Consider the following 27,069-nt stretch of genomic DNA (forward strand, 5'->3'; position numbering starts at 1 on the left):
TCCCCCCAATCCTTCCCTCTGTTGTTTTCCCTCTCTCTCTCCAATCCTTCCCTCTGTTGGTTTCCCTCTTTCTCTCTCTCCCCATCCTTCCATCTGTTTTCCCCTCTCTCTCCCCAATCCTTCCCTCTGTTGTTTTCCCTCTTTCTCTCTCTCCCCATCCTTCCATCTGTTTTCCCCCTCTCTCCCCAATCCTTCCATCTGTTTTTCCCCTCTCTCCCCAATCCTTCCATCTGTTTTTTCCCTCTCTCTCCCCATCCTTCCATCTGTTTTTCCCTCTCTCTCCCGTTTTCCCTCTCTCTCCCCAATCCTTCCCTCTGTTGTTTTCCCTCTTTCTCTTTCTCCCCAATCCTTCCCTCTGTTGTTTTCCCTCTTTCTTTCTCTCTCTCCCCATCCTTCCATCTGTTTTCCCTTCTCTCCCCAATCCTTCCATCTGTTTTCCCCTCTCTCCCCAATCCTTCCATCTGTTTTCCCCCTCTCTCCCAATCCTTCTATCTGTTTTTCCCTCTCTCTCCCCATCCTTCCATCTGTTTTTCCCTCTCTCTCCCCAATCCTTCCCTCTGTTGTTTTCCCTCTTTCTCTCTCCCCAATCCTTCCCTCTGTTGTTTTCCCTTTCTCTCTCCCCAATCCTTCCCTCTGTTGTTTTCCCTCTTTTTCTCTCTCCCCAATCCTTCCCTCTGTTGTTTCCCTCTTTCTCTCTCTCCCCAATCCTTCCCTCTGTTGTTTTCCCTCTCTCTCTCCCCCCAATCCTTCCCTCTGTTGTTTTCCCTCTCTCTCTCCCCAATCCTTCCCTCTGTTGGTTTCCCTCTTTCTCTCTCTCCCCAATCCTTCCCTCTGTTGTTTTCCCTCTTTCTCTCTCTCTCCCCAATTCTTCCCTCTGTTGTTTTCCCTCTCTCTCTCTCCCCAATCCTGCCCTCTGTTGTTTTCCCTCCTTCTCTAACTCCCCAATCCTTCCCTCTGTTGGTTTCCCTATTTCTCTCTCTCCCCAATCCTTCCCTCTGTTGGTTTCCCTCTTTCTATCTCTCCCCAATCCTTCCCTCTGTTGTTTTCCCTCTTTCTCTCTCTCCCCAATCCTTCCCTCTGTTGGTTTCCCTCTTTCTCTCTCTCCCCAATCCTTCCCTCTGTTGGTTTCCCTCTTTCTATCTCTCCCCAATCCTTCCCTCTGTTGTTTGCCCTCTCTCTCTCTCCCCAATCCTTCCCTCTGTTGTTTTCCCTCTTTCTCTCTCTCCCCAATCCTTCCCTCTGTTGGTTTCCCTCTCCCTGCCAAGTTTCCCGCGAACGGCGCGAAGTCGCGACGCACGCGGCACCAGCCCCTATTTCCGGCCGCTGCTGCTTCTCCTGTTGAGCAGCAGCGGCCGCTACACAAAGAAAAAGATAAGCATTCCAATGAGTAGAAGGAATGGGTGAAAATCCATTGGTATCAAAAGGGAAGGAAGCAACAGAATTTGCAAAGGAAAATAAAAACTCTTCAAAGAATTGGATCAGCAGGGGAGAAACAACACATGGCAAATGCATAAGTACAGCAAGAAATACAAATTGTTACTCCTGGAACCATTCATTGATGAACATCAGACACATGGTTAAGGAGAGGTGAATTGAAACGTAAGAATGACCAATTGATAGTTGCAGCCCAGGACAGTGGATTACAAACAAGATGATTTACAGCAAGCATTGAAAAAAACTGGTGCAATAGACATATGTAGAGTCTGTAAGAAAAGCCTTAAAACAGCTACTCATCTCGTGGCTGGCTGCGAAGTGCTGATGGTGGAACATTTTTATACAGAATGGCACAACAAGGTGGCATGTCTCATTGGAAACTCTGTAAGCATCACAACATTAGTGTGCTGGAAAAGCTCTGGGATCATGACCCTAATAGAATTGTGGAAAATGAAGAGGTTATGACCACCTGGGACATCCTCATCCTGACAAAAAGCTGGATGCCAGAAAACCATAGTATTAAAAAAGAAAAACATCAGAACAGCATTGATAATAAAGGTATCGGTCCTAAGCAATTACTCAGTGAATCACATGGAGAGAGGGAAAATCCGCAAGTACCAAAAAATGCAGTCTGAGACCAGGAAAATGTAGCAGAAAGATACAGAAACATTTTCCTTCGTTGGGTGCCACGGGCTTGATTAAAGAGATCTTCCAAGCACACCTGGATAAGTTGCTTATACATGTCACATCTTATGAACTCCAGAAAGAAGCTTGCTTTGGGAGAATGCAAGTATAATGGTGAGTGTTAGTAAATTTGAGAAATCGAGATCATACTCCACATGCCCTGGCTTAGGAGTGAGGCTCATTCTTGTCATGATTTACGCAAAACTAACCCACTTGCCCCCACAAAATATGCACATGCATATGTATATGTGGACACACACCTGCATACGCATGCACAGACACACAGACACACACACATTCATGAGTCATGTTCCACATGTTTTCCCCACATTATTATTTAGGGCCGCAACACCCCAGTGGGTACATGAGAACTGCAAGGCTCAGTAGCTGGTCAGGCACAGTAGAGCACTGAGGGTTATCAGAATAGGTTCAGCAGAGCAAACCTCCTAAGATTTAGTCATTTGTTTTCATAGTGGTTACAAATTGCCAAAGATAGGAGAGAGATATTTATTTATTTATGTATTAGGATTTAGTTAATGCCTTTTTGAAGGAATTCACTCAAGGTGGTCTACAGCAAAAATTAGTCAAACAGCAGTAATCATTACAGCAGTAAAAATATTCAAACAACAATATAAAGTATGGCATAGTATACTACATTACAATGTCAACATAGTACATAATAAAACATTTTTACTGACAGCCTAGAGTATAAGCAAATATGGAACATATATAGATAAGTTAGAGTAACAGGAGTAAAGAAAGTTGCAAGTGAGGTCAGAAAGGTCAGATATGTAGCTGTGCTCTCAGTTCCCCTGCTTTTCAAATGGAAAGTAAGGAAAACCCAGCAACGGATTAATGATTATCAAATTTTCTATAAACTCTGATGCCATTCATGAATAATGTGATCTAAAAACGTTGCCTACCATTGAGAATAACCTTGCTCGATGCTTGGTGAGAAGAAAAGGAAATGATGGGTAACCTTGGCGAGACCTGTACTAAGCTGGATGAGATGCTAATGCATGCCTAAATCAGCTTAAAATGACATACCATGGGACACATTCAGGTGTCTTGTGGTAACTGCCAAATCTGTGCATGCTATCTATTTAGGGAGGGGGCATGGTGGTGGTGGGGGGTCGGTGGGCTCAATGTGGCAGGCAATGGAGGGTTAACTGACTTGCCCAGAGTCACAAGGAGCTGCCTGTGCCGGGAATTGAACTCAGTTTCCTAGGACCAAAGTCCACCACCCTAACCACTAGGCCACTCCATACAAATGCTCATCTTTTCATGATATCACTTCAAATAGTAGGCAAATATCTTATATCCAGCTATCTACCTTACATAAAGGCAAGTCATTTTGAAATGGTACCAGAATGTAGTTGTTTCACTGATTTTGCAAATGAAAGAATTTTCATGGTTTCAAGGTGAACTGTCACATTTGAGAAAAACTAGAAGTTGCATCAGACATGCCAAATAATTGTATGTGATATAATTCAATATGACCTTCGGAATGTGATATTACTTTCACAGTAGAACTGGATTGCTGAAGAAATGTTAAGTGTAGTTCCTGACAACAACTGACCTACTGGAACAGTGTTATTTTTTAAATTATATTTGCCAGTTGTAATAAGATTCAAAATGACACAAAAACAAAATAAATATTATATTTTGCTATTCGGAAGGCGTAAGCTAAATATATAAATTATCTAGCTGCATATTGTTGCTATGCAGATAATTTCTTGATCCATCCTTGCATTGTCCCAAACCCAGCCCCTTGTTATGTTTACTAAACTTGCTATGCCACCTTTAAATGACAATGCTTTTCTAAGCGGTGTATAATAAAGTATACACAAACAGAAAGGAACTCCATCAAGTCAGATAGGAAAGATAACAGCATCCATTCAAGGACACTCATCCAAGCAAATTCTGCAATGTATCCAATGTATCCAGCCATCCAGTTGGACAACAAAAGGTGTATTTGAACAGATTCAGCTTGGGAAATTATAAGCCAATGTATAATAGTGAGTTTTTAGAAGGCTCTTAAATTTAGGTAAGGACATTTCACTAAGGATATAAGGGGGCAGATCATTCCACAACTTTGAAGAGAGGATGAAGAAGGCTGAATTTCTAGTGGATTTTTACTAAGCCACCTTGGGACCAGATAGAGCTAAACAATTAGCGCCTAAAGAGCATAAGGAATGGGATGGAGTATAAGGGATTACCATAGATGGCAAATATAGCAGTTCACCCTTATAATAGGCTTTATTTTATTTATTTATTTATTCATTTATTTATTGCATTTGTATCCCACATTTTCCCACCTCTTTGCAGGCTCAATGTGGCTTATGACGTCAGACTCACAGAAACAAGTTCTGTTTCTGTGAGTCTGACGTCCTGCACATTGTACGTGCGTGCAGGACGTCAGAAACCAAACCCAAAGGAAGGAAGGAAGGAGACTTCGGCTGGCGGGGGTTGGGGTCCCCCACCAGCAAAGGGAGGTGAGACACAACGGCGGAGTGACGGCGGGAGAAGAGGGGTTGAGAGGGTCGTCGGTGGGGGGGGGGGGGGGTCCAGGGGCAAATCTACGGGGCCAGGCCCCTGTGGCCCCATAGCAGATACGCCCCTGCTTGGCAGGCATCACTTGGTCCATTTATTTTTAGGACCAAGCCTCAAAAGGTGCCCCAACTGACCAGATGATCACCGTAGGGAATCGGGGATGACCTCCTCTTACTCCCCCAGTGGTCACCAACCGCCTCCCACCCAAAAAAAAAAAAAATTAAAAATCATTTTTCCCAGAATCTATGCCAGCCTCAAATGTCACACCCAGCTCCATCACAGCAGTATGCAGGTCCCTGGAGCAGTTTTTAGTGGGTGCAGTGAACCTCAGGCAGGTGGACCCAGGCCCATCCACCCCTACCTGTTACACTTGTGGTGGTAAATGGGAGCCCTCCAAACCCCCCCAAAACTCACTGTACCCACATGTAGGTGCCCCCTTCACCCCTAAGGGCTATGGTAGTGGTGTACAGTTGTGGGGAGTGGGTTTTGGGGGGATTTGGGGGGATCAGCATACAAGGTAAGGGAGGTATGCACCTGGGATTAATTTGTGAAGTCCACTGCAGTGCCCCCTAGGGTGCCCGGTTGGTGTCCTGGCATGTGAGGGGAATCAGTGCACTTCAGATGCTGGCTCCTCCCATGACCAAATGCCTTGGATTTGACCGGGTTTGAGATGGCCGCCATTAGTTTCCATTATTGGCAAAAACCAATGGCGGTGATCTCTAACGTCAGCCATCTCTAAGGCTGGCCCAAATGGTGAGTTTTGGCCGGCCATCTTGTTTTGATAATACGGTCGGGTATGCCGCTTTCCAGGGCCGGCCCTAGAGATGGCCGCCCATATAGATGGCCGACCCTGTTCGATTATGCCCCTCCATGTCTACAGGTGAACATATAGAGGCATGTTGTCAAAGCACTTAGACTTAACAGAGTCTCTGATCCCCAAGGGGAGAATCACAACCCCATCCCCACCCCCACCATCTGCAAACCCAACTCTGCAATAGAGACTCAACATCCATGTTCAGAACAGGGGTCAGTGGGCCACCAGTACTGAAACCCTGCCTCCTTCAGGAAATCCCATACATCTTACCAAATTGTCTGCCCCCCCCCCCCCCCATCCAACCCTCCCCTATCCCTCTGACCCTCCCTGGGACTTATACAGAGGGCAGCATTGGTGGGGCAGTGGTCCTGGGTGATAGTGATCTCTCTTTGCTATTTCCCGGGTCAGTGTCTGAAACCAAAATGGTGCCCATTACTCCTACTGGTAGTTTCATAGTACTACCACTAGGGGTCATCCTTCCATATATAGATTGGGTATATTGGTTGGATCAGAGGCTTAATTGGGGGGAGGGTTGGAGGGCTTGGTCTTGGAGGTCAGGTTTCTCTTTGGAAGTTGGGGAGTTGATAAGGGGTAAGGTTGTGATGGGGAGGGGATCAGAGGATGTGCCATTGCACCACCACTAACTGCTAACTGCTCTACCAGACTGCTGGTAGCAAAGCTACATTTACTGCCTCCTCTTGAGCTGGCTGTAAGTTCAGCTTCACTATCGGCAGTCGTGGCAGCTAACTCACAGTACTGACCCATGCACTAGCTGTCACAGCTGGCCACATCCACGCCCATCCATGTCACACCCAGATCCCTCCCTCTCCCATGTTAAGCTGCAGTGCGGATCTGTGCTACATCTACCGCACAGTAAAACTCATGATAGTTGCTTAACACAGCCTAGTAAAAAGGTCCCTACATTAATTTAAAGCATGTTAGCCTACAAATTAACGTTAAATTGCTTAGCATGTTTTAAAAATTCTAATCAGTATTCATTTTTTAAATTAAAACATCCATTGAAAACATTCAAAAATCATGAAAAAGGTGAAACAAATGAAAATTAACTTAAAATGGTTGCCCTATGTATATCCCCAGTGATAATATTAGCATTGCTGCTAACCATCTGTGTAAATATGCTGTGCTTTTAATAATTGCAAAGGATGTATTGATGTCTTATTCGGTTTTAACATTTTTTAGTGTTTAATGTTATACTGGTGCTTTTACTCGGGTAGCAAAAAAATAGGGATGAAATTACATAGCGGCATCTCTAGGAAAGCATATCAATTCTCATCTAAAACGATATTTAAATATAGAATAGTCCCATGCTAAGTAAGAATTATAAAACAAGTGTATATTTCATAGCCAATAAAGTGCTCTTCAGTCCCAAAATGCATTTATTCTGAAACATGTTTTCCCTATCTGACGGTTTCAAGTATTGAATTTGAAATTGGTTTAAACTCTACTATTAACTAAAGCATCTAGAAAGCCAATAGAAGGGAATTTACATCAAAAGTTGTTAATCTGAGATATCTCTAGTGTAGACTGTCACCAACTCTTCACTGTTATTATTTATGGTTGCTACAATTAACATCACCGTTAGAGCATTGTAATAGAACTATCAGGAAACTACCTTTGTTTTGAAAAGGTGATCACTTTATTAACTGTCAGAATATTTACCCTTCCAAGAAATTAGCAGGAAAATAAATCTCTGTAACAAGACTACATGGTGTCATGGGAGTATTTGTTACTGAAAGATGCTTTGCTAAATTGCTTGAGTAATAGTGTCCTCAAAATGATTGAATATGCTGAATTTTCCTGCTTACAGTATACAGTCTATTATATGCACCTACACAAAAAAATTAATTGACCATGTATAGCTCATGCAAGCTTACCGGGCAAAGGCAACAAGCACCCAAGGGAGGAGATCGGAGATGAAAGCAAGCTGAAGAGTTGTTAGGCAAAGAGTACAAGAAAGGTTGATTATGGACTGAGGAGAAAAAAAGTAGAGAGGAAGGGAGTGAGGCAACTGCACAGGAGGAAAGAGACTATGGACTCCTTTTACTAGACTGCAGTAAGCTTACCACAGCTTGAAAGGGCTTAGCATGGGACGCACTGAAGCATCCTGTGGTAAGTTCCAAATGTGCGCGCTCATTCCACGCACTGAATCATTTCTGGAATTTTTTTTCCAGGGGGGTGGTGTCTGAGGGGCATGACAGTGTGAATCAGTTAGTGTAGCTACATTGCCATGCGCTAACTGATCAGTATGAGATCAGGGTGTGAGCCATGGCAGTACAGGCTAATTGTTGTTTTATGAACGCATGCTAAAGACAACATTAGTGCATGGCCATTAATTTAAAAAACAGAAAAGCGGATATTTTCCAGCATTGGTAAAATATTCTTAGCGCACAGGAAAGATCCGTGTAAGGGTCCACTAAGACCAATTTTTACTGCAGCTTGGTAAAAGGACCCAGATAAAACTTGATGCACTAGTATCTCCATATCAGGCAATATTCACAAACAAAACAATTCCTAGTAATTTTTTTGATTCCAGAGAATGTATAACTTAGATTGTGAGCCCTCCCGGGACAGAGAAATATCCAGTGTACCTGAATGTAACTCACCTTGAGCCACTACTGAAAAAGGTGTGAGCAAAATGCAAATGAATAAAATAAATAAATAAAAAGCGGCTAGCTTAGCGGGGTTTAAAAAAGGTGTGGATGGCTTCCTAAAGGAAAAGTCCATAGACCATTATTAAAATGGACTTGGGGAAAATCCACTGCTTATTTCTAGAATAAGAAGCATAAAATGTATTGTACTGTTTTGGGACCTGGATTGGCCACTGATGGAAACAAGATGCTGGGCTTGATGGACCTTCGGTCTGTCTCAGTATGGCAATACTTATGTACTGGTTTTTTTTTCAGTCTGATTAATATGGTAGACCATGGGCGTTGTAAGGACTGGGCAGGGGGAGCACTGCACCTCCCCCCCCCCCCCCCCATATGTTGGAGGTGCTGCTAATGCTGAGTTGGACTATTCCTCCCACTGCTACTATGACTTCATCTTCCTTTGTCCCACAAAAGTAAGAACACAAGCTACATGAACGCTGTAGGTGCATAATTTTCCACATAAAATATTCACAGTCTTCGTTTTTCTGGCTTGGAAAGTAAACATGTTGTCGCATGTAGCTTGAGGATACAGTTTTAGAATTTTTTAAACATTTGTTTTAATGGTTATTTATCCCCAGAATCTATATATGGCGCTTTGAGCTGTGCATGTAAATTTGGGTGTATGCCCAGTCTGCATGCACAACTTAATTGAACAATGAACCAATCAGCACTGAAAACTGGGCAATAACAAGCAATTATCGGCACTAATGGGCAATAATTAGAATTTACATAGTAACATAGTAGATGACGGCAGAAAAAGACCTGCACGGTCCATCCAGTCTGCCCAACAAGATAACTCATATGTGCTACTTTTTGTGTATACCCTACTTTGATTTGTACCTGTGCTCTTCAGGGCACAGACCGTATAAGTCTGCCCAGCACTATCCCCGCCTCCCAACCACCAGCTCTGGCATAGACCGTATAAGTCTGCCCAGCACTATCCCCGCCTCCCAACCACCAGCCCCGCCTCCCAACCACCGGCTCTGGCACAGACCGTATAAGTCTGCCCAGCACTATCCATGCCTCCCAACCACCAGCCCCGCCTCCCAACCACCGGCTCTGGCACAGACCGTATAAGTCTGCCCAGCACTATCCCCGTCTCCCAACCACCAGCCCCGCCTCCCGATCTTGACTAAGCTCCTGAGGATCCATTCCTTCTGCACAGGATTCCTTTATGCTTATCCCACAAGTTTGAATTCCGTTACCGTTTTCATTTCCACCACATTTACTCACACATCTTTTTAGACGTATTATATAAACAGCTGCCCGAAAAAGGGACATGGCCACAGGAGGAGCATGGGCAGGTTAGGAGCATTTCTGCAATTTATACACATTGTTTTAGAATTAGGGGGATCTACACCTAATTAACACATGGAGATTTACACCAGGTTTCCATTGGTGTAAAAGGTTGCGCCTAAATTTAGTCTTGGCGCTAAGCGCTATCCCTTGGATTCTATATTTGGCGCCTTAATTTCCGCACAAAAAACTTTATTGATAAATACATTTGTAAAAAGGGGCAGAGCATGGGCGGTATACAGAAGGTGCTCCCACTTACAAACCTAACTTACAGAATATTGTAAGTTACATACATTCTTCTGCATTTAGACTTCTGAGCTTACACCAGGTCTATGGCTGGCATAAGTTTGAATGCCTAAATGTTAGGCACTCAAATACCAGTTTATGCGTGTATGCTATAATGGAACATAGGCCCTTAGGTTTCATTATAGAATACGCATTTACCATGCAGCCTTGGGGCACCTAAATGGAGGCACCCACTACTAGAATTGCCTCCATAGAGGGACAAGCAACAGGATGGTGGAGAGACCAAACCCTGCTACCAGAAGATCAGCAGGGGCCCACAGCAGTGGTGGAATGGCAAAGTGGCAGAGAAGTTAGGTATCAGTTCATCAAGAGTGGCAGAGGTGATGGAAGAAACAGTGGTGGGGTTGCAGGAAAGTCAGGACCCCACGAGCAGGTACAGGACCTTGCAGCAGGGATGATAGAAATAGTGGCAGGCATTGGCAAAGCAAGACCTTCAATTTGGAGAGTATGGGCTGAGCCCAAAGTGAGTGGTCACAAATTTTGCCCTTCCCCCTCACTCTCCACCCCTGCCATGTTCTCTGTGCCCCTTTCCCTACAGTGCACCCCAACTCAAACTTTAAATACCTGAGATGCAGGGAATCCTCAAGCTCCTCCAACTGAAGAAGTCCTCCGGCAGCTAGAAACTCCTCAATGCTGGCAGAGAGAGGCACTTTCCATAGTCTACTGCCACACCACCTCTTACGATGTATGCTCAGTTTTTTGCACATGTGCGAATATGGATAAAGGATGGGATTTGATATGCAACCTTTCTGTGGTTACACTCAAAGTGGTTCAGTTATTATATATGGGTACTTATTTTGTACCTGGGGCAATACAAGGTTACCTGACTTGCCCAGAGTCACAAGGAGTTGCAGCTGGTTCTCAGGTCACTGCACTAACTATTAGGCTAATCTGCCACTTAAGCATATATATGTATGTGGGGGGAGCTGGTGTGGTGGTGGTCCAAGGAAAATGCCATTGACCATGAGTGTTCGGGAGTTTCCAGCCACTGGAGGAGATCCTCTTCCAATGGCAAGGCTTGGAGATCCCTGCTAATCATAGCAACTGAGCTACAATTTTGGGGGGGTCTGAGCTCAAAGTGAGGTAGAACAGGATTTTCCAGGCCTCCTGTGGCTACATCACAATAACTGTGTAGGAGCCAGTGACAGAAGCACAAGTCATACTGGAGTAATTGAGAAGCCAGGTCCTGCCACCTGAACATTCACATTCAAGCTTTATTTGATGTGCAGCTTAATCAAAATACATATTAAAGCAGTTTACAACAGAATAAAATGAAAAGAGGGGTAGTAAGGGGAAGTAGTTAGAGAGGGGTCCTAGGTTAGGAATAAGGTAATAAAGAGATATGAATGACATAAATATTAGCAAATTATATTAAGACACAAAAGGAGGGGAGAGTAAGAGAAAAAAATAAAATGAGACTAGACAAAACAAGACAGCACTGAAGGTTGCATGGTCCAGAGAATAAAGATGTGTTTGGGAATACCTGGTGGAAAAAATACACTTTTAAAGCTGTCAAATTCTTTAAGGAGCCAAAAGCAAGAGGTGACAGAAGACGGACCCACACTTAAAGATGTGCATAATGCAGCTGCCATGTGCAGGCGACAGTTTGGAGGAGGAGGGGTAAAGTGATGATTGCAAAGGAGATGGAGAGACAGTGGCATCTCTAGACAGAAGTCTTTGGGTAGGCAATGAGGGGGGCAAATTATGTATTGGAGGGGCAAGCTAAAGCCACATTTCCATACATTGGGAGTAATTATATAAAGATTTACTTCTGCATGGAAAGTATGTTTTACAGGAAGAAATTCTCTTACAAAATTCTGAAAAGTAGTCACTCCATAAGATAGTGTCTACTTTTTTGTAATCTGCATGCAGGCGCTCCCAGTTGTATTTTGGGCAAAACTAGGGTAGAGTTATAATATACACAAACATTTTGCAAAATATTCATTTTTCACAGAGAGCTAGACTTTACATATGGTGCCTGAAAAATCTGCGCCATACGAATTTTCTCCTAAGCGTATTCTATAAGTGGCGCCTAGATTTAAATGTGATATATAGAATACACTTAGTTGATATCCCAGCGCCCAGAACTATGCACATCCATTTACACCAAGGGAAATGTGGCGTAAATACCTGCACATAGATTTTGGCACAGAGGGGCATATTCTAAAACAGTGTCCATAACTTTTGGAACACCCACAAAATGCCAATAAACACACACATTTTTTGCTCTGTGCATTAGAATTTAGATGCTGTGTATTACGGAATACATTTAGCGAGTTATGGACCCTGTTTACTAAGCCGCGTTATAGGCCTGTTAGTGTTTTTAACGCCTGTTAACCATGTACACGTGTTAATCGTGTATATGCCTACAATATCCCTATAGGTGCCTACACAGTGGAGCGGGCTAATTGTAGGCGTGTTAAAAATGCTAACGTACAGGGTCCTATGTTTGTAAATTCTAATTTATTTATTTGGATTTTGCTCACACCTTTTAAGTAGTAGCTCAAGGTGAGTTACATTCATGTACACTGGGTATTGGGCTCACAATCTAAGTTTGCACATGAGGCAATGGAGGGTTAAGTGACTTGCCTAAGATCACAAAGAGTAGCAGTGGGATTTGAACTGGTCACCTCTGGACTTCAAGACCAGTGCTCTAACCACTAGGCTATTCCTCCACTAATTAGTGGTATTGGTGCTCATTACTGCTTGTTAAGTGCTGTTAAAAAACGCCTCTTGGTTTGTTAAGCCAATTAATTTACAGGCATTGTTATGGAATATGCTTGGATTTCGGCGCTGAACACTAGGCGTGATATATAGAGTCCAACACAGAGTGCATACAAACCTTTATACTCTCAATGAAGCAGGTATAAATTTTCATGTGTACATTTGTGTGCTAAGGGGTCCTTTTACTAAGCTATGGGAAAAGGGCCCTGCGGTAGCGGCGGTGGCCATTTTTCCTTTGCGCCAGGGCCCTTTTTACTGCAGCTGGTTAACCCCCCCCCCCCCCCCCCCCCCACAAAAAAAAAAAAAATTAATGTGTGGCCATGTGGTGGGGAGCACTTACCACCACGCTGCCCGATTACTGCTGAATTATTGCCATGCTAGAAAAAAATAAAAAATTTCCAGAGCGCTGGAAATGTCTTGCGCTCGACCTGGAACTAACACCGGCGGCCCGTTGGGCCATTGGTAGTTCATATTTAGTGTATGGTAAACCCGGGTTGGGCTTACCGCTGCTATGTAAGACCCCTGTCATTATATAAGCCTGTTTTTTAAATGCACAAACGTGCCTACTTTCTCTTTCAAAACAAGCTTAAAACAGGTGCTTTTTGGACTTTACACGTGGAGGGGCATAATTGAATGGGGCGCCCAAGTTTTCATGAGGGCGTCTTTGCAGGACGGCCCCACGAAGGGGCAGGGAATCCCGTATTATTGAAACAAGATGCGTGTCCATCTTTCATTTCGATAATACGGTCAGGGATGCCCAAATCTCAATATTTAGGTTGACCTTAGAGATGGTCATCCCCGGTTTTCAGCCATAATGGAAACCGAGGACGCCCATCTCAAAAACGACCAAATCCAAGCCCTTTGATCATGGGGAGGAGCCAGAATTCATAGTGCACTGGTCCCCCTGACATGCTAGGACACCAACCGGGCACCCTAGGGGGCACTGCAGTGGACTTCACAATTTGCTCCCAGGTGCATAGCTCCCTTACCTTGAGTGCTGAGCCCCCCAAAACCCACTACCCACAACTGTACACCAGTACCATAGCCTTAGAGGGTGAAGGGGGGCACCTACATGTGGATACAGTGGGTTTCAGGTGGGTTTTGGAGGGCTCACATTTACCACCACAAGTGTAACAGGTGGGGGGATGGGCCTGGGTCCGCCTGCCTGAAGTGCACTGCACCCACTAAAACTGCTCCAGGGACCTGCATACTGCTGTCATGGAGCTGGGTATGACATTTGAGGCTGGCAAAAAGTTTTTAAAGTTTTTTTGTTAGGGTGGGAGGGGGTTGGTGACCACTGGGGGAGTTAGGGGAGGTCATCCCCGATTCTCTCCAGTGGTCATCTGGTCAGTTTGGGCACCTTTTTGAGGCTTGGTCGCAAGAAAAAATGGACCAAGTAAAGTCGGCCAAGTGCTCATCGGGGACGCCCTTCTTTTTTCCATTATCGGCCGAGGACGCCCATTTCTTAAGCACACCCCAGTCCTGCCTTCGCTACGGTGCCGACACGCTCCCATGAACTTTGGTCATCCCCACGACAGAAAGCAGTTGAGGACGCTCAAAATTGGCTTTCGATTATGCTGATTTGGGCGACCCTGAGAGAAGGACGCCCATCTCCCGATTTGTGTCGGAAGATGGGCGCCCTTCTCTTTCGAAAATAAGCCTGACAGTCATCTTGTTATAGAATTTGTACCATTTGTGCTGAGTCTTGTTTTTCTGGCCACTAGAAAAAGCTCTGGCAAGGAAACAACCTCAAAATGCTACTCAGTTTGTGATAGAGGTTTTGGCTGTTAAAATCTTTCAATAAAAAGAGCTATGCCACATCTGTAGTCTGGTGTTTGACTGGCAATATGAAACATGGTGTCAGAAGTAAATCAATAATCACAGAAAATCGATGAAGAACTTTAGTAAGGCACTGGTCGGTTATAAATGTCAGTAAGAAAGGTAGAAAACGAAAAGAAAACTGACTGAAGCTTGCAACAAGACAGTGAGCCAGAAGCATGAAACTGCTGAAACAACAAACAGAGCTAAAACTGAAGGGTAATTTAGGAGAAGCACAGAAAAGTTTTAAACAATGGCTCTTCCTTTGTCAAAGAGCAATAAAGGCACTATGGGGGTCCTTTTACTAAGCCGCGGTAAAAAGTGGCCTGCGGTAGTGCGAGTGCATCTTTTGGGTGCTCGCTGGGTCATTTTTTACCACATCTAGGAAAAAGCACATTTTTTAAGGGGCCGTAAAATGGACGTGCACTAAAATTGAAACCAGCCCACGTCGATTTTCAGCCTGACATCTTACCACCACCCATTGACCTAGCGGTAAGGTCACACGCACTGGGCGGTAGTGCTGATTTGGTGTGCACTGTATACATGCAGGCCCTCCCGTGCCTTCGTAAAAGGGCCCCATGGATGATGTGGAATAGATTGTCCAGTTTCGAACAGTGGCTGGCCAAGGAGCCACAGATGTATATAACACATTCAAATGTGCATTGATCATTTCGATGCAATGCAGTGCATTGCTGTAAACGTTTGAGCGCTACTGCAATCAAAAAAACAAAGTCACGTATAAGAGGCATATTTTCATTTAGTGTTTAGTGTAGTGGGCTGAGAGCCTGGGGAACTGGGTTCGATTCCCACTGCAGCTCCTTGTGACTCTGGGGAAGTCACTTAACCCTCCATTGCCCCAGGCCCATCACTTAGATTGTGGGCCCACTAGGGACAGAGAAAGTACATGCATATAATAAATATAAACCACTTTTATTGTCCCGCAGAAAGGTGGTGTATCAAATCCCATTACCCTTAGCCTTGAAGAATATGTTACAGAGCTGATGTTAAGGAGGCAGTCTTACGATTCTGGAGCCTTGACCGATTTGCTGGTGAGACCTGTTTGTAATGAGCACAAAAGATGCCAAGGTGAAAGACTTTATATTAGACCATGCAATACAGTGGTACAGACCTCATTAGAGCATGAAATAAAGATATGTAATGTAATTGCCCCTGTCCCCAGGGGCTTACCGTGTCTTATTATTACCATATATTTGAATGGGAATGCTACATGAATGAACTTTCCGTGATGTTTATTATAATGCATCTTCTATACTCTGCTGATATTTATCATATTTTTCTACTGCACTATTTGTGTATTTTTCCTGATAATGCATCATGTTAATCCTAGTTCTGAGATTCAAATTGTCATCTCCAAGTTAACCTCATTGCTTGTATTTATGGTTATATTTTACAGTTTCATTATTACTATGTTGTTAATAAAATTTTAAATGCTATGCCAAGATCAACCCATTTTACTCTGCCTTGGATGAATCTCTTCATAAAGGCAGTTAATAAATCTCAGTAAGTAAATAAATAAATGGAACCTCCCCCTTAAAGGGAAGGTTTGATAAGAAATTGGGGAGAGAGGAGATATTTGGTCACAGTCCCCCCCCCTTCCGATGTTCAACTGGTGGCGGGCAGCGCTTTTGCTGTCTTCTGCCAGTGTTAAACCTGCGTATTAAATGTCTTGCTGTTTCTGGCAACTAGCATTGAATATCTGGTTTCATTTCTGACTGTGGTAACTTAACTGGGCGGTTAAGCCGATATTCCACGCTAACCAGTTACGGGGTTCTTTTACAAAGGTGCGCTAGCGTTTTTAGAGTACGCTAATGATTAGCATGCACTAAACACTACAGATGCCCATAAGAATATATGGGTGTCTCTAAAGTTTACCACACGCTTATTTTTAGCACACACTGAAAATGCTATTGTGCCTTTTTAAAAGGACCTCTGAGTGCTTAGCGGTTAAAGATAGGCTTGCTATTTATGTAACCTATTTTAACCACTAAACATAGCCAGTTTGGCACTGAATATCTGCACCTAACCGGCTATGTTGCGCGATATAGCCGGTTAGGACCTTATTCTATAAAAATTATGCTCCTAAATTTACACTCCTAAAATGTATACTCCTAAATTTATGCTCCTAAATTACGAACATACTCTTTGCTCCAAAATAGTTTATGCTCCTAATTTAGGAGCATAAATGTAAAAGCATAAATTAAGAGCGTAAATTTAGGAGCAGAAATTTTAGGAGCTTAAATTTAGGAGCATAACCTTTATAGAATAAGGCCCTTAGCAGCTAGCTGCTAACTGTGGATATTCAGTGGGAGATAACTGATTATCTCCCGCTGAATATCTGTGGTTAGGCACTAAAATGCTATTTAACTGGTCAGGAGCTGTTTCTGGCCAGTTAAAGAGTTTTGAATATTGGGCCCCATAAGTTTTAAAAGCAGTTTTTCTCTGTCTGTATCGCATTAAGAAAAAAAGAGACGTTTCTAACTGTCATCTTGCCTAAGCAGCAGTACTGTAGTTGAAATGCATCATTTCATGAAATGGTACATGGCTGAGCTAAGCAGAGAGGGAGGTGTGCAGCACCTTAAATAATTAGTAACTGAAGGAGAGGCAGGAAAACTGATGAGCCAACACTTTGGGGATATTATCCACTAAAATGGATAAAAGTAAAATGGGTTTAGTAATGTAAGCACACAGAGGAAGGATAACTAAAACTACTGGGGGGGGGGGGGGCTAGAGAATTTACTCGCCATAACAAAAGAGGAATGTACTGACAGTGACCTGTTGACTGGAAACTGGGATCTGGGTCTTCAGGTCTTTGATAGTCAGGGAATCTGTGCTTGGCCTTTTGGCTGAACCAGGTGATAGTTCTCTATTGGGGAAACCTTGTTACTGTTAGTTACATAGCCTTGCTTAGGGGTGGTATTCTGGCCTACAGCAGGGGAAACTACCATATGGGCTCCTCTTTAAGACCAGAGGAGAAGAGATTGCCCTGTATAGGGGAAGCTGGGATTGTTGGTTGCAGAATTCTAATAAGAGCTGGAATTCTACACCACAGCAAGACCCCTAGAGGCACCTCAGGAAGATCAGTGATCGTTGGGAGGCGCTTAGGACAATTGGTCCTTGGGAGCAGCTCAGGGTGAGACAGAAGGCCCGGGAATCAAGTTGGACCCCAGGTCCAGTGTCAGAAAAGGCCTTTTAGAGTGGGCTTGGGGCATATTGGCCCCTGGGAGCCATATGAAGGCAAGGCCTTTGAGGTGCCCAAGAACCAGTGGCAGGAAGCTTCTGAGGTGTGAACCAGGAGCCCAGCAAAGGAGACGGCCCGAGGAAATGCAGTCTACACTTGACTTGGAAGTTCAGCAGCCACCAACCTAGAGTGCTCCAGCAGGAAGGTGAAGCTTGGGGACTTGATGGGGGAGAAGGACATAAGGAAGGAGTAAGGGGTTGGACACAGGCCACACTGCCATGCCCAAACAAAGACTCAGGAGTTTGCTGCTTAGACAAATGGACTGATGGATTCAAAGAGTGTTGAACTAATTGGTTAAAAGAGTACTGGCTGTAAGAAAAAGTAATTGGTTAAGAGTGTTGGAATTAGACTATGTGGTACATGGTTTATAGTCTCCTATGCATTTCAGTAGTTATTTCAAACCAAAGCTTTAAACATTGCTAATCTTTCAACATCTTTATACATCTGTATAGCAAACCCTGTATATAATTCAATAAAGCATTTAAATATTTTGTATACAGTCTTGTTCACAGTACCAGAAGCTTGAGGGACTAACAGAGCCTGCCCTAGGGGGACTCCAGCCAGGTCAGGCCCTTGGACTCAGAGACAACTAGAAGAAGGTATTACATAAAGTTATAAGGGTAAATGGCAGTAATTGCTATTTTTTTCATTTCAAAATATATTATTTTGTATATTTCAGGAGAGTTTTACAACATCAGAAATGATAAAAACTTCATTAGAGTGAAAACCTTAACTAATTCAGTTTACAAAAATGTATATCAAGTAATGAATGTAAATTATAACCCTTAACTGTGGAACCTTTTTACTAAGCTGCGTAGGTGCCTATTAGGCTCATTTTCAAAGCACTTAGCCTCCCAAAGTTCCATAGCCCGTTAAAACGGGCTGGTATTGGGGTTTTCGGAGGTCGATGCTGGCCCTCCCTGCGTGGTCGCCACCACTCCCCCCCCCCCCGATGTCACCGCTACCGTTCCCCCTCACCCCTGGAGTCGCCGCCACCGCCGCCAGCCCTCCACCCGGCCCAGGCCCTCTCTCCGCTACTGAACTTACATCCATTCGCCGGAACGCAGCACGCACATCAGCTGAGCTGCCTTCAGCCTTCCTTCTCTGCCTGTGTCCCGCCCTCGTGTGACGTAACGTCAGCGAGGGCGGGGCACAGGCAGGGAAGGAAGGTGGACGGCAGCTCAGCTGATGTGCGTGCTGCGTTCCGGCGAATGGATGTAAGTTCAGTAGCGGAGAGAGGGCCTGGGCCGGGTGGAGGGTTGGCGGCAGCGACACCGGGTGGGGGGAGCGGTAGCAGCGACCTTGGGCAGGGGAGCAGTAGTGACCTCGGTGGCTTTGAGCAGTTTCCCTCTCTGTCCCGCCCCCATCATCACGTATTGACGCGGGGGCGGGACAGAGAGGGAAGTCTCTACTGCGCATTTGCGAGTGAGTCGGTCACTCGCCGTTTATATGTTTGATGCTTATTAGCAGCTAACTAAGAACTCCTTTTACAAAGCGGCAATACTGATTAGTATGTGCTGAATGTGAAGAAACCCATTGGAACTGAATGGGCTTCCTCGGATTAAGCACACCGCTAAGTGGTGCAAAAATAGTGCACACAAATGTATAGAATTAGGGGGATAATGTCCCCAGATATTATAAAAGAAAGAAGTTATACATTTATCATGGCACAATATGAATAACTGCTGTTTGAATATTGAGTCTTAAAGTATTTAACAATGGAAAAGCTTCAGCTACCTAACATAACAGTGAGAAAAGTTATTTAGGAATGAATGGGCATAGTAGATATAATGAAAATTAACAACAAATGCTAAATCTGCAGATGAAAATTGATTGAATGAACAAATAGAATATCACATATTCCTGCAGTCTTGTATTGATCCTCTTTCAAAATTCATTGATTCTCTATCAAAAATGAGAATCTTTCATTATTCTCTTTCTGTTATTATTCATGAACTGAAAAAGACTGTGCATGCAACCTTCTTGTCACATACAAAACTTACTTGCTGGATTTTGTTAGCTTGCAAAGTAATGTTCACCATAATTTGTTTATTTATTTATTTACTAGTAAAAAAGGCCCGCTTCTGTCAGAAATGAAACGTGCGCTAGCAAGGTTTTCCTCGGAGTGTATGTTTGAGAGAGAGTGTGTGTGAGAGATGGAGAGTGTGATAGACAGAGAGTGTGTCAGAGACAGTGTATGTGATAGACAGAGGGTTAGTGAGTGTGAGTGTGTGTGCGCCCCTCCCCCTCCCTTTATGGTCTGAGGCCCCCCCTCCACACCCACCTTTCTGGTCTTAGGACCCCCCACACCCCTCCCTCCAGCCACTCCTGTCCAGCGACCCTCCTCTCCCCCTACCCCCCCTGCAGCCACACATGTCCACTGACCCTCCTCTCCCCTGCCCCCCCTGCAGCCACCCATGTCCAGCGACCTTCCCCTCCCCTTGCCCCCCTTGCAGCCACCCATGTCCAGCGACCCTGCTCTCCCCGTGCCCCCCCTCCAGCCACCCATGTCCAGTGACCCTACTCTCTCACCTGCCCCTCCTTCATCCACCCATGTTGTGTAACGAAATCTTCGGGGCAGGCAGGAAAGATCCACGGTCCTGCCTGCCCGCTGCTGGCGCTGACGCTCCTCCGCTGCCGGATCGCTGTTCAAAATGGCTGCAGAGACTTCCAGCGGACTCGCGAGACTTCTGCTGAAGTCTTGGAGGCCGCCCTTGTAAGTATCGGTGGCCATTTTGAACAGCGATCCGGCATCGGGGGAGCATCAGTGCCAGCAGCGGGCAGGCAGGACTGGGGATCTTTCCTGCCTGCCCCGAAGAATTCGTTACACAAAATGGGTAGATGGAGGGGCAGGTGAGAGAACAGGGTCGCTGGACATGGGTGGCTGGAGGGGGGCAGGGGGGAGGAGGATCGCTGGACATGGGTGGCTGCAGGGGGGGCAGAGGGAGAGGAGGGTCGCCGCTGGACATGGGTGGCTGCAGGCGGGGCAGGGGGGAGGGTTGCAGGACATGGGTGGCTGGAGGGGGGGCAGTGGAGAAGAGGGTCGTTGTTTGATGCTACACTCCCTGCCACTTGCTCTGCTCCCTGCCACTTGGAATCATCTGTTAGTGATGTCAGCCTGGCTACGGAGCCTAGCTCAAGAAGGAGGCACGGACACAGGCAGTTCCCGATTAGAACGTTGGTGGTGAGAATTATTATATAGGATATGGGTTTACAATTACTGCTTTGATGAATTAGATCAACAGAATTAGATGATAAGCCTTGAAACTGTTCATCTATCAACTATTTCACTTGAATTGTACTAATCCAAGGATACAGTGAAGGCTAGCAAAATCAAAGATACAGTTTTTAGAAAAGTATTATCTGCAACATTTACTTTTATACCTAATATAGGGGCCCTTTTTGACGCACACAGATCCATTTTTTCAGCGTGCCTGTAAAAAAGGCCTTTTAAAATTTTTTGCTGAAAATGGACATGCGGCAAAATAAAAATTGCCATACATCCATTTTGGGTCTGAGACCTTACCGCCAGCCGTTGACTTAGCAGTAAGGTCTCACACATTAACCATATGGTAATTGTCAATGCATGTAGAATGACAATTAATGCCCTGTTTCTGCCGTGCGACAGAAAATACAATTTATTTTCTGGTGTGCGCAGCGGACGCATGTCAAAAATGAAATTACCACAATGGCCACGTGGTAGCTGGGTGGTAACTCCAAATTGACGTGCGTTGGGCGCACAGAGAGGCATATTTTCAAAGCACTTTGGGAGGCTAAGTTCCATAGGTTTCTATGGAACTTTGGGAGGCTAAGTGCTTTGAAAATGAGCCTAATAGGCACCTACGCAGCTTAGTAAAAAGGTTCCACAGTTAAGGGTTATAATTTACATTCATTACTTGATAAATTACTGTCTATAATTGGTATTGACACTAATTGGCACTAAGTAAAAGTTGCAACAAGAAAAAAAGGAGTGAGGTCCAACAAAACAATGAGTTCAATTTGTAAAAGTCACATCACTTTACTAATAATTATACTATCATAACACAGGACTCGACACAGCTGTGTTTCAGCACCAAGGACTTCATCAGGAGTCCATCACAACTTTCTTTTCACAGTTTGACTCATGCTTTTATGCTGTGTGAGAAATATCATCAACTTAGTATGTGCACACAGACATTCCTCTTGTTTTGAAGAAAATTTTTGATCTTTATTCCGGATTATTGTATATATATTGGACTGATAAGTTTAGTTTCGTTTATTCATTTGTATTCTGTATATAACTATGCGGATAACAGGGAAATATATACAGTTCCAGACGAAAAATAATATAAAACATAAAAATTGCATTGAAAATAATAACAAACATTCCATCTTCTCCAAAATAAAATTAATCCCCAGAGACTGCTTAAAAAATGTGCCAAAAGCATAAATAGGTCAAGTCCAGTATCAAGATTGTGTAGACGAAAAATTGATCAGATTCCTGTACTGAAAGATGAACAGATTACTTGATTGAATAACTGGAATAAGAATTGTTTGATTGTATTAGATGATATAATGAGGTATGTTTACTAAGGTACATTAGCGTTTCTAACGCTCCCTTAAATTTAAGGCTCATTAAACATTAATGTTCCTATACATTTCTATACAGATCATAGGGTAAGGAATTTTATATCTAAACATAAAAGGCAGGGCTGGTCTTAGCAAGTGTGGGGCCCTATGCAGACCAATTTGATGGGGCTCCACCCTAGCCCCGCCCCCACCCTAGCTCCAGGGCCGGCCACCTCTCCCTCCGTCTGAATTTTAAAGGTTACCTCGTCGACGTCGGGTTACAGTGCCGGCAGGTAACAGCAGGAGTCAGTGAAAAGCGTGCGAGCTGCTCAGCGCTTCAGGAGCCTTCCTTTCCCTCGCTCAGCTCTGGTCCCACCCTCGTGGAGCGGGACCAGAGCTGGGTGAGGACAAGGAAGACTCCTGAAGCGCCGAGCAGCTTGCATGCTTTTCATTGCTGCTGCTGTTACTTGCCGGCGCTGTAACCCAACGTCAACGAAGTAACCTTTAAAATTCAGACGAAGGCCAGCCTTGGAGCTGGGAGGGTGGGAGGGACGTCGATGTGAGGTAACTTTTAAAATTCAGAGGGAGGGAGAGAGGGACTGGAGCTCGGGTGGTCAGAGCGGGGCGACTTCAGGCACGCCGCGCAGGGCCCCCTTGAGCGCGGGGCCCTATGCGGTCACCTTGGTTGCCTCACCCTAAGACCGGCCCTGATAAAAGGGGTGGAAGAGAATGTTTCTGTCCCAGTAATCTGCTAAATGTGGAGATTTGAGGATAGAAAAGACTGATCAGATATTTGTTTTTGTTATTGTAGGGGTTGTCCTTGAGGAAGCTCGTGTAGTGAGCGAAACATGTCGGACATTTGAACCCCTGGGTCCGACTAAGTAAAGCCTTAAAAAGATAGGTAACTAAATGAATAATTATTGAAAGAGTTTTTTGATAGTGAAAAGATTGTGAGAAAAGTGTACCGGTGAAGATGATTGATGCTTATGATACCGCCATGTAATTCCTGCGAGGGTGGTGGATGGTGAGCGTCACTTTATAAGAGATTACTAATAAGAACAGATCTTCATATATTAGGAACAGGAAAACTTGGAAATTGCTTTATACTTGAATGAAAGGATGGTGGATGAACTCTAACTGGATATAAAGACGTTTTGATGATATACATTTCTATGGGCACGTTAGCGTTTACGAACATAAACCATTTACATGCATTAAAATTCTAACGCGCCCATAGCGCACCTTAGAAAACATAGGCGATAGCTTTTGTATATGAAAAGAAAATTAAGAAATTGGGCAACAGATGGTACTCAGCACAACTGTTAAAATTAAAACAAGAGTGTAGATTAATGGAGAGAATATGAAGGAAGAAAAAAATCAATTTTGAATAAGGTTCAGTGGAGGAAGGCAATAAATAGCCCTTGCAAAGAGGGAGTATTATTCTACTGTTATTATTAGAGATATCTCTTATGCGAGTAAATTGCTTCAGGTAGTAAATAGTCTGATGTATCACGTATTCATGAGAAACCTGAAGATCTATCACCCAGTGCTGATCAACTGGCTGATCATTTTAAAATGAGGATTGAAACTCTTTTTTGCTGCTCTGCATAATCATTTCAACAATGATAGAATAAATTATATTCTTGATTATAAAGATGGCTGGCCAGTTGATCACTCCTGAAGTGTGCTTTCCAGTGTTTCCATGGAAGAATTTAATTGTTTTATGTATGAAGTTTGCCAAGTGAAAAGAAATCCGCTGGCAGGTGGAGAACTCAAAATGCCCCACGATAAATATAACAGTACAAAGACAGTGGGAGAGCGACCAAGGATACCAAAGAAAGGAAGATGTTCCTTAATAAAAGAGTTTATTTGGAGTATGAGGACTCGACACAACGTCGTGTTTCGGCCGTTAGGCCTGCATGAGGAGTCTCTTGTGCAAAATGTTGCTGGTCAATGTTGAAGACAGTCTTCAAAGTAGTACATCATTTTCACTGGATATTTTGCAGCGCGCGCAGGTCATTGCGATCCATGTGCCTATGCTTTCAACAGTCTTTTTAAAGACTATTGCATTACTTTTGATGATTTTTCTTCATCATTTTTCCAAGTCATAGCTCATGCAAGAGATTGATGTACTACTTTGAAGACTGTCTTCAACATTGACCAGCAACATTTTGCACAAGAAACTCCTGATGCAGGCCTAACGGCCGAAACACGACGTTGTGTCGAGTCCTCATACTCCAAATAAACTCTTTTATTAAGGAACATCTTCCTGTCTTTGGTATCCTTGATCGCTCTCCCACTGTCTTTGCACTGAAGTTTGCCAAGTCACATTGTTATATTGATAATTGTCTGACATACCTAATGAGAACAGCACTGGAAAATTTTAAGAAAGCCTTTCTCTATGCGATTGAGGATTCTTTTGCTTGTGGTATTTTTCCAAAGGATTTCTCTGAAACTATTCTTACTCCAATATTGAAAAACTCTTTAAACTCTAAGGGCCCTGTTTCCTAAGCCGATAAAAATGCTAGCGCACCTTAGTAAACAGGGCCCTAAATGTGATCCAAGCAGGCTCAATGTGGCTTACATATAACCGTTAACGGTGTTAGCCAATTACGGTCTTAACAAATACATGGTATGAATGAATACAAAGTGATATAGTGGTAGAATGAGGTACATGTATGGCAGGTACAATTGTCGGGAACTTAGAGAGGGAAAGGGGGAAGAAGAGTCAGGTAATGTCCGTTATGGTCTTTGGTTACATTGTGTCGCAAGTGTCCAGGTATTTTTATGTCAGGTCATTGGGGTATGCTCTTCTGAACAGATCTGTCTTTAGTGCTTTCTGAAAATTTAGGTGGTCGAGCGTAGTTTTTATTGCTTTTGGCAATGCGTTCCATAGTTGTGTGCTTAGGTAGGAAAAGCTAGTTGCATAGGTGCATTTGTATTTGAGTCCTTTGCTGCTTGGGTAGTGGAGGTTTAGATATGATCGTGCAGATTTTGTGGAGTTTCTGGTTGGCAGGTCGATGAGGTCTGTCATGTATCCAGTTATATGAAGACCAGTTGCTTCAATATCATATTTTGTTAAAATAATGGAGGCCTTGGTGACTAGCTTGTGGTTTACTGGGAACAATTTGAGTTGTTGCATGTGTCCCAGTCTGGATTTTGGGCTAACCACAGAACAGAAACTTTGGGGCCCTTTTACTAAGACACGTCGAAAAATGGCCTGCGGTAGTGTAGACGCATATTTTAGGTGCACGCAGAATCATTTTTCAGTGCACCTTGTAAGGAGGTGGGAGGGTCTAAGCAGGTCAGGAGGAGGTATGGGGCCAGACTACATTCCCCACAAGGCCCTGAGAGAAGGGATAAGGGAGGGTAGGTCCCAAAACCCGGTATGGCACCCACGTGGAAGGGAGAGGGAAAAGGACTGGAAAGAGCAGCTGCTATGGCTAGGGTTACCATATGGCTCCAGAAAAAGGAAGACGGATTGAGCCAGCCGGGTTTTACTTCCATTGCTTTCAATGGAAATAATTGAGCCAGCCGGGTTTTACTTCCATTGCTTTCAATGGAAATAAAACCCGGCTGGCTCAATCCGTCCTCCTTGGAAATAAAACCCGGCTGGCTCAATCCGTCCTCCTTTTTCTGGAGCCATATGGTAACCCTAGCTATGGCAGACGCGGGCCAGAAGGGGGAGCAGCAATGACAAAGCTCAATTCCCTTGGGTTAGAAATCAGTACAAGATTCCTTCCACCTGGGAGGGGGAGGAGGTCTCCAATCAACAGCCTAGCAGAGAGGCAGAGTTAATGGAGTGCTTGGAGGAAGGAGAGAGTCTGGAGGGAGCAGCACCCCAGGTTTGGAGGAGCCAGTTGACATGGACTGTAATTGTACTTTGGGGCAGAGTTGCAGGGACTGAAGGCAATGAGATTTTGTGGAGGAGGGGAAATAAATTGTTTGGAACTAAAAGCTGTGTTGTCTGGAAGGACTTTGTTTGTGGACTGCTGAAGGGAGCCTACCACCCCCGGAAGGTTTGCTACCGGGATTACAGATATTACAGTGGCACCGCAGATGGGACTCGATTGAAGCTACCACAGAGCAGCCGGAGTGAAGCTGACAAGGCCACCCTTAGCAAAGCGAAGACCAGCGGTTCCCCCAGGTAAGAGGTACATGAAGGGGGATCAATGCTGGATTGGAGTGTGAAGCTAAGGGGGGAACACAGGTCATGCAAAGGAACCCAGGCAGGGCCGTGTAAAAGGGGAGTGGTGGGAGAAGAGCAGTACAAATTAGTAATTAGTGGGGAAAAAAAAGTGGTATCGCACTTGGTGTTTTTGGTTTTCTTTTCAGGGTATTCCAGACTGACAGGATGGAGCAGAAAGAAATGCTTCACTGGATGGCTGCGCAGTTTCAGAAGCAGCAGGAGGGGGCTCAACAGGCCTTGCAGCAAGTGGTGGAATCCGCCAAGGAACAGCATGTACCTCTGCTCCAGGCAGTGCAAGGTCAGATGCAAGCCATAGGGATCCTGTTGGATAAAGTTGCAGCCCCGGGTACAGTGGCCGGTTTACCCATGGGGTAGGAACCCCTCCGTTTGGACCCTTTTCTTTGGGACGAATGGGGGAGGGTGATGATGTGGATGACTTTATTGCTACATTTGAGAGGATCGCAAGGGCAGTGCAATGGCCGAAAGAACAGTGGGCTGTTCGACTGGCGGGAAGCCTAGCTGAGGAAGCTCTGGCTGCATACAGGGCCATGCCTGCGGACAGCTCCATGGATTATGAGCAGGTAGTGGCGGCCATTAAAAATAGATTAGGTCTTACTAGAGACCATTATAGGAGACTTTTTAGGGAGACTACTATGGGGAGGGAAGTGCGGCCCTGGGCTTTTGCCCAGAGACTGAAAGACTTAGCCTATAAATGGGTGGAGCCGCAACAGAAGACTGCAGAACAGGTTGTGGAGGAGATTATAGTGGAACAGTT

This window comes from Microcaecilia unicolor, chromosome 6 (genome assembly GCF_901765095.1).
Source record: "Microcaecilia unicolor chromosome 6, aMicUni1.1, whole genome shotgun sequence".
NCBI lineage: Eukaryota > Metazoa > Chordata > Amphibia > Gymnophiona > Siphonopidae > Microcaecilia > Microcaecilia unicolor.